This window comes from Myotis davidii, unplaced genomic scaffold (assembly GCF_000327345.1).
Source record: "Myotis davidii unplaced genomic scaffold, ASM32734v1 scaffold3286, whole genome shotgun sequence".
NCBI classification, from domain to species: domain Eukaryota; kingdom Metazoa; phylum Chordata; class Mammalia; order Chiroptera; family Vespertilionidae; genus Myotis; species Myotis davidii.
In genome coordinates this window covers 3,352-12,078 of record NW_006296643.1, presented here as the reverse complement: position 1 = coordinate 12,078, position 8,727 = coordinate 3,352, and the positions used below count along the sequence as shown (strand labels likewise).

The window sequence follows — 8,727 nt, the reverse complement described above, 5'->3', positions numbered from 1 at the left end:
TGAGAGAGAGTTAGAAACATCCAGGATGAGAGAGAATCATGGATCAGCTGCCTCCTGCACGCCTCCTACCGGGGATCCAGCCCACAACCTGGGCCTGTGCCCTGACCGGGAATCGAACTGTGACCTCCTGGTTCATAGGTGGATGGTCCAACACTGAGCCATGCGGTTCAGGCAAACTATGCATTTTTTGATGGTTGCCTACTAACAGCTAGAGCCTCAGTCCGCTCTTGTCTCTATTGCCTTGCACGTGAACAAGCTGATAAGAAAGCCTGGGTGGTGTCTCCTATAGAGCAGGCAGGTGATTCAAACCACAGAATCCCTGCGTGTGCAGAACTCTTGCCCAGGACCCATCTTCAAAGCCTCACATGACCACACCAGGCTCCATTTCTGGCTCTGAAGCCAGGTCTCAGCTGCTTGGGAGGCCAGCCCGGCCCTCCTGAGACCTCTATGTGAGTCCTAAGGCTTGTCCTGCTCTCCTGGTGTGGGTGTGAGGGGTGTGACACACCAGCATCACTCTCATCCACACCTCTGCAGGTGAACATGACACTTGAACTTGCTGCCAGGAACAGCACATCCCAACATTACCAGCCGTTTGGGTCTGTCTTCTGTTTCTCAAACTTGTTGACCTCTGGGAGCTGTGCTGCCCCATGTGGCATTGCTGAGCCTGTTGTGCCTCACGTCTATGTACCAAAGTGGGAGCTTTCATGCATTTCTAGGCAATTGGCAGGCAGAGTATGGTATTGGGTCCTCTTGAAAGTGTTCCTGGAATCATTTGCTCTGGCTCTGCCACTTAAATAAATGTGTGACCAAATATAGCAGGCTAGTTTTTAGCACATTGTATGTGGGAAAAGTATTTATACGTTTTACGTATTTATACATTCTACCGGTGTAGTAGAGCGTGGGACACGTATTAATACGTTTTTTATAGACTAGCGGTAGAATGCGGGTAACATATACATACGTAACCTAAAGTTATCATAATTTTACTGAACGTTGCCATTTGTGCAAAAAATTAGCAACAATGGCCCGCGCCACCTGTTATCACGCGATAAAAGCTACCCTCAAACAGTGTGTTAAGTTGATGATGTTATATGCCCATGAATGTTGTTATAACTATCCAGATGGCCCTTGGCAGAAAAAAGGTTCCCAACCCAGCTCTATCTATATCATAGAGGAATATGCTAATTAGCCGGGACGCCATAACGTCACTACAGGGCATCTGGCCATAGATCCACAGCTTCACAGAGACTGACTCTACTAGGCCGCCCAGAGGCCACATGCCTGGGCCCCAGGATGCCCGAACCCGGTGCCCATTCAAGACATGAAACAGAGAGGAGGTGCAAGAGGAAATCCAGAGAATGAGATGTGGGGGTTCAAGACTCACTTCCTTTGGGCTTTGTCCTTCTTGGCCTTGGTCCTTTTCTTTCGGGCCTGGAGCGCAAGCCTAGCAGGAGAGAGGGATGGATGAAGGGCGAATGTGGAAGAAAGGTGACCTAGGTGAGGGTGGAGATCTAGCAGCTGCGAGATGCCCCGCTGCGGGGCTGCCTCAGAAGCGGCTCCTGGGCAAGCGCCACGGCTTCAGCGAAGTGGATGGCCAGGAGGCAGGAGACCCAAGGGGTGCAGTGTGGCACCGAGGCAGGGTGTACTGGAGGGGGCTCAGGCTGGGGCAGGGGGAAGGTGGATGGGGATCCACATAATTAAAGATGACAAAAGCACTTGTTTTCTCTGGGCCTGATTTCTCTTTAAATTCCTACCTACTTGTTCCTAGAGATTAAGGTCTGACAAAAGCACTTGTTTTCTCTGGGCCTGATTTCTGTTTAAATTCCTAACTACTTGTTCCCAGAGATTAAGGTCTAACGTTCTAGCATCAGGGAAGCAAGGGTTATAAGTTATAACAGTCTCCAAAAGGCCCTTAAATTATTTCCTTATAACTGAGGCATCATTTGCTTTTCACAACTGTTTAAGCACTGTTATATATTGTTGCCATCTGTGCTGCAACCAGTGGGGCTATCAGGGGCCCTGCTCCCACCCACATTGGCCTGGTGCTGCCCACTCTCCAGCACTGCTGCCCACCATTAGCCCCCCTCTCCATCTCTAGGGTGACTGGGGTGGGGGGTTTCAGGACACCCAGGAACATCCACCTTGACCAGGCGCCGACCGCTCACCTACTGCACCATCCCGTAGCAATCCCACTCTCATCAGAGCTTATCAGGGCCAATACCACCTCCACTGCCGCCTGCTACTAGTACAGTGTCGCTTACACCTGCCATGTTTTGTGCCACCCCCTGGTGGTCAGCACACATCATAGCGAGCTGTGGAACTACCGGTCAGTCAAACTCTCGGGGACACTTTCCATATTAGCCTTTTATAATACAGGATACTACCTTTACTTTATTGTGTGTTGCTTTTGTTCCGGCCCTCCGGTCCAGTTTAAGAACCCATTGTGGCCCTTGAGTCAAAAAGTTTGCCCACCCCTGATCTAGGCTCTCTGTTCCATTCCACTGCTTTATATGCTTTTTTAGGCCAGGATCATGCTTTTTGATTACTATGGTAATGTGATTCACCCGCATTTGCCCTTCTTTCTCAAGAGTACTGTTGCTACTCACCATGTTTTGTGGTCTATGTAAAATTTTTGAATATTTGTTCTAGTTATGTGAGATTCGTCATGGGTATCTTGATAGGAATTGCATTGAAGCTCTAGATTGCTTTGAGTAGTATGCACATTTTATTTATATTAATTTTTCCTCTCCACAAACACCATATAATTTACATTCCAATTACAGTTTACATTTAATTTTAGGGAAACTAATTTCAACATGAAAATATTGCAGATTTCAATAAAGGCCCTTGGACATGCCAAGTCTTAAATTGTTCCTCAAGGTCTACGCTGCGGGTATAGTGTCACAATTCTGCCAGAAATACTTCTTTTGAGTGTGATCTTATGATTTCAATATATGTGTCTATGTGTCCTAAAAATCAGTATGAAGTAACCCTCAGTCTCATGAGTAGAGGACTTTTGTAGTGAGCTAAGTTGTCCTGTCTTGCTCATGACTGAGCTCTAACTTGAACATCCTATCTACATAAAATGAGAGAGGCAAAAGAAGGTCAAACCGAGTTACTAACAAATAATATAAAAACAAATGATCATTCATACTCCTCCACAAGAATATTTTCATTCATTCAGGTGTATCTAACAACTTCTCATAATCTGGAGTACTTCCGGACAATATGGCCAAGTACATTTTGTTCCAAGTTGTATTTTCACACACCTCCTGGTCTCTCCTGTTTGGTGATAAGTATAGAAGAGCAAGCTATGAGGCCTTTATTCTATTCACAGTCACTAAAACTTTATGCAGACATGACAGTATGTTCCATGGACAGCTGCATCAAATGGTGGTTATAATGGAGAAGAGTTTTCTCACAAGGAATCGATGGGCTTAAAATAGAAGTATTTTAATGTGTTAACATAGAAGTTGTTCAAGGTGCTCTTTACCCTGACATTAGAGAGCAATGAAGAGTTGAAGTGATCACGGTAAAATCGTATCCATAAATTCCATGTGTTTTTGAGGCTGTGAATGTGGCAAATTAATAACATTAGAGAGCAATGAAGACTTGAAGTGATCACGGTAAAATCATATCCATAAATTCCATGTGTTCTTGAGGCTGTGAATGTGGCAAATTAATAATAGTCTTACAATCAAGTGATACACTAAATGTTGGTGACCATATGTTCTATGTGAACTTGCTATGAATTATGTATAGGTCCCCAGTGTTGTCTATCTCATCCATTCTCCTCTATGTATATGTGGGAAATTTTAGGACTCAATGTGATGCTGGAAACCTTCTGGAACCTGGCATCAGTAGGTAGGTATCATAAATTCTTTTTTTAATATATTTTTATTGATTTTAGAGAGAAAATGGAGAGAACGAGAGAAAAGTCAATGATGAGAGAGAATCACTGATTGGGTATCTTGTGCGCCTCTTACACTGGGGATCTACCCTGCAAACCGGTCCTACTGGGGATTGACCTGTGATCTCCCAGTTCATACCGGTTCATAGGTTGACCATCAACCACAGAGCAATTCTGGCCTGCAACAACTTGGTACTTATTTATTCAATTAGAAAACTAGCCCTGACTCATTTGGCTCAATGGATAGAGCATCATCGGCCTGTGGACCGAAAGGGCCCAGGTTCAATTCCAGTCAAGGGCATGTACCTTAGTTGTGGGCACATCTCCAGTAGGAGGGGTGTAGGAAGGAGCTCATCAATGTTTCTAGCTCTCTATCCCTATCTCTTCCTCTCTGTAAAAAAATCAATAAAATATATTTTAAAAAAAAAAATAAAACTAGTGTTGCTTGCTTATCAATGCTGTTTCAAGAATTGAAATATGGAAAGGGAATACATTGGTATTCAAACTAAGGTGAGTTGCATTGACATGAAGAAGCATTAAGAGCATCTTTGTGTGTGTGTGTGTGTGTGTGTGTGTGTGTTTAATATATTTTTATATATTTTATTTATTTGTATGTTTAATTTTTTTAAATTTACTTCAGAGAGGTAGGAAGAGGGAGAAAGACAAAGAAGCATCAATAATGAGAGAGAATTATTGTTGGCTTCCTCCTGCATGCCCCACATTCAGAATCAAGAACCAGGGCATGTGCCCTGACCAGAAATTGAACTATGACCACCTGGTTCAGAGTTCAGTGAGCCACTCTGGTGGTGCAAAAGTATGTTTTTATTGATTTTAGAGTATGGAGGTGAGAGGGAGAGATATAAAAATCAATTGACTTCCTCCTGCATGCCCCATACTGGGTTTAATAAGTCTGCAGTCTGGCCATGTTCACTTTTAGGGAAATGAACCGGCAAGTCCCTGGTGCATGCCTCTATCCTGAACCACTAAGAGAGAAACATTGATCAGTCGCCTCCTGCACATTCCCCCACCGGGGATGTGCCCGCAACCCAGGTACATGCCCTTGACCGGAATCGAACCTGGGACCCTTTAGTCCGCAGGCCGACGCTCTAGCCACTGAGCCAAACCGGTTTCGGCCACAAAATAATCTTAAAAACAGGTAATCTAATGGGAACAGCCCAGTTTTAAATATATTGGTTCTTAGAATTATCTCATCCAAATGTTTTTTCTGAAATATGGCCTAGATGTTTAATGCATAAAAATAATTGCACTTGGAAAAAATATACATCAGTATACCATTAATCAATATAAGTGTTTTCATAATATCTGTGATCCAGCCTATTTCAGAGGTTTTAGGATATTCACTTTCAAAAATTGGAATGTTCAGAAACCCCACACTTTCTTTGAAAATGGTTAAAAATGTCATTGTCATGCTAATAATAAATATTAAATCATTAACATAGTATTAATAATATGCTTCTGATTTTTACAGCAGTCATATGTTAGCAAGACTCTGTACAAGGACGGATGGTAGTCAATGGAGAGAAAACTTCAGCCAGATTCCAAATTATAATGAAAAGGAGGAAACTCTTCCTGAAATGAAACAAACTAAACCCAGGTTGTGTAGGCAAATGTTTTTGCATTATTTATCATTGAATAACCACCTGAGCTCTCACATTGGACTCAAACTATACCTGTGTCAGGAATATGAAGAAAACCCTTATAAGTGTAAGGAACCTGAGAAAGCTTTCAAGCCTCACCAACATATCCAAAGACATGAAGGCAGCCCCAGTGGGAAAGCTTTCCACTATTCAACTTCCCTTAGAAATTATGAAAGAACAAATATTGCTGGGAATCCATATGAGTGTGTGCAATATGGGAAAGGTTTTAGTCGTCTCATTTCCTTTAAACTTCACAAAAACACCCATACCAGAGAGAAACCACATCAAAGTAAGCAATGTGGCAAAGCTTTCAGTTCTCCCAAGTACTCCAGAGATAATGAAAGAACACACACTGCAGAAAAGCACTATCAATGTCAGAAATCTGGAAAAGCTTTAAGTTCCACTTCTCTTAGAAACCAGGAAAGAACAAATACTGGTGAGAAACCTTATGAATGTGGGAACGTCTTCAGTTGGCTCAGCTCTCTTGAAAAATATAAAAGAAGTTATGCTGGAAAGAAGCCTCATGAATGTAAGGAATGTGGTAAAACATTCCGTCGTCGCTATGCCCTTATAATTCATCAAAGAATGCATACCGGGGAAAAGCCATATGAATGTAAGCTTTGTGGTAAAGTTTTCTCTTATCCAACTTCCCTCCAAAATCATAAAAGAACTCATACGGGGGAAAAACCCTATGCATGTAAGCAATGTGGAAAAGAAGAACTCATACTGGTGTAAAACGCTATGAATGTAAGCAGTGTGGTAAAGGTTACTATTATCAATCTTCTCTCCAAAGTCATGTTAGAACTCATACTTGTAGACCATCCTATGAATGTAAGCTATGTGGTAAAGTTTTGTCTTCTTCAACTTCCCTTCAATATCATGAAAGAATGCATACTGGGGAAAAACCCTATCAATGTAAGGAATGTGGGAAAGCCTTCATTTCTCCCAGCTCTCTTGGAAAACATAAAAGAAGTCATGATGGAAAGAAGCCTCATGAATGTAAGGAATGTGGTAAAACATTCTATGATCGATATTTCCTCCGATTTCATGAAAGTATTCATACTGGGGAAAAACGTTATGAGTGTAAGCAATGTGGTAAAGCTTTCTCTTATCCATCTTCCCTCCGCATTCATGAAAGGACTCATAATAAGGAAAAACCCTATGCATGTAAGCAATGTGGCAAAGCTTTCTTTGCTCTAGATGCCTTCCAACGTCATGAAAGAATGCATACTGGAGAAAAACCCTATAAATGTAAACATTGTTACAAAACTTTCTCTAATTTAACTTCCCTCCAATGTCATGAAAGAACTCATACTGGGGAAAAACCCTATGAATGTCAGCAATGTGGTAAGACTTTTAGTTTTTCCAAATCACTTAGAACTCATGAAAAAATACATATTGTGGAGAAATCCTATGAATGTAAGCAATGTGGGAAAGCGTTCAGATGTTACAAATATCTTAGAATACATGAAAAAATTCATACTGTAGAGAAACCCTATGCATGCAAGCAATGTGGGAAAGCTTTCAGATGTTCCAAATATCTTAGAAATCATGAAAGAATACATACTGGGGAGAAATCAAATGAATGTAAGCAATGTGGGAAAGCTTTCAGTTCTCCCAGTTCTCTTGCAACACATGAAAGAAATCATGATGGAAAGAAGCCTCATGAATGTAACCAATGTGGTAAAACTTTTCTTTATCCTTCTTTCCTTAGAATTCATGAAAGAATGCATACTGGGGAAAAACCCTATGAATGTAACCATTGTGGTAAAGCTTTCTCTTATCCAACTTCCCTCCAGTGTCATGAAAGAACTCATAATAAGGAAAAACCCTATGAATGTAAGCAATGTGGGAAAGCTATATATATATATATATCCTCACCTTAGGATATTTTTCCATTTAGACAGTGGATGTCCGAGAGAAAGATAAAGAGCAATATTGATGTGAGAGAAAAACATCAATCAGCTGGCTCCTGCTCATGCCCAGACATGAAAGCACAGACAGTGGAGAAAAGCTCTATGAATGTAAGGAATGTGGTGAAGGTTTCAGTTTCTCCAAGTCTCTTCAAAAACATGGAAGACCACATACTGGGGGGAAGTCTTAGGAATGTAAGCAATGTGCAAAAACTCCATTGTGTCACACATTTTGGAAGACATAAGTCATGATGGAAAGCAGCCTCATGAATAAGGAATGAGTTAAACCTTTTTGTAACTTCTTTTCTCTTAGATATGAAATGTATACTGGGAAGAAACCCTATGAATGCAAGCAATGTGGGAGAGCCTATCGTCATCCCAGATCCTTTCAAATTTACAAAAATTCACATAGTGGAGAGAACGATATCAATGCAAGGAAAATGTTTCAGGTTCCAACTAGTTTTTGCAGACATGTGAAAACAAAATGTGTTGATAAACACTCTTAATGTAAAGAATAGCAAAGAACCTTCATTTATCTCTCAGCTGTGCCATATAATCCATTCATATTGAGGATGGACCCTAGAAATGAAAGTATTCATTTCTTCCATTTAATGTAAAGGAAATACATACTGGGGAGAAATCAAATGAATGTAAGCAATGTGGGAAAGCTTTCAGTTCTCCCAGTTCTCTTGCAACACATGAAAGAAATCATGATGGAAAGAAGCCTCATGAATGTAACCAATGTGGTAAAACTTTTCTTTATCCTTCTTTCCTTAGAATTCATGAAAGAATGCATACTGGGGAAAAACCCTATGAATGTAACCATTGTGGTAAAGCTTTCTCTTATCCAACTTCCCTCCAGTGTCATGAAAGAACTCATAATAAGGAAAAACCCTATGAATGTAAGCAATGTGGGAAAGCCTTCAGTTCTCTCAGCTCTCTTGGAAAACATAAACGAAGTCATGATGGAAAGAATCCTCATGTATGTAAGGAATGTGGTAACACATTCCATGATTTATATCACCTCCAACTTTATGAAAGTATTCATACTGGTGAAAAACCTCATGAATGTAATCATTGTGGTAAGGCTTTCTCTTATACAACTACCCTCCAATGTCATGAAAGAATTCATAATGAGGAAAAACCCTATGAATGTAAGCAATGTGCAAAGCCTTTATTCACCCAGTTTCCTGAAATATACCTAAATACTCATAATGGAGACATTCATAATGAATGAAAGAACGCC

At 41.0% G+C, this 8,727-nt stretch overlaps 1 pseudogene; it reads left to right on the top strand.

Annotated features, from left to right (window-relative positions):
- The first annotated feature begins 5,379 nt into the window (after positions 1-5,379).
- LOC107184463 lies at positions 5,380-8,721 on the top strand (annotated as a pseudogene).
- Positions 8,722-8,727: the final 6 nt, after the last annotated feature.